Raw genomic sequence first — 427 nt, forward strand, 5'->3', positions numbered from 1 at the left:
TATGCCTTTGACCGAACCAACCATCATCACAATCAGTGGTATCGAATATTTCAGATAGTCGTAAATGTATATACAAAAAAATCAAATTAGATATCATTGACACTTCATCAATTATAATAAGAACAACATCTTTAAGATCTGCTCGTAATACTTTCAAAACGTGATCAGCTAATTGTTTATACTTAGGTGTATAACCATGTTCAACGGGTAACTGCAGCAATCTGTGAATTGTCAAACCATCTATATTAAATGCTGCTATACCAGTAGGTGCTGCTACAGCAGTATCCTTATTGAGGTTTTCTTTTATCCAGCATTTAATAGTTTTTATCAAGAAACTTTTGCCGGTACCTCCTTCTCCACTGACAAATAATCGTAATTTTTTATCTGACTGTATTGTATTTGTGACTCTATCAAATACTCTTTTTTG

This window comes from Wasmannia auropunctata, unplaced genomic scaffold (genome assembly GCF_000956235.1).
Source record: "Wasmannia auropunctata unplaced genomic scaffold, wasmannia.A_1.0 LD336060.1, whole genome shotgun sequence".
In the NCBI taxonomy this organism is placed as follows: Eukaryota; Metazoa; Arthropoda; class Insecta; order Hymenoptera; family Formicidae; genus Wasmannia; species Wasmannia auropunctata.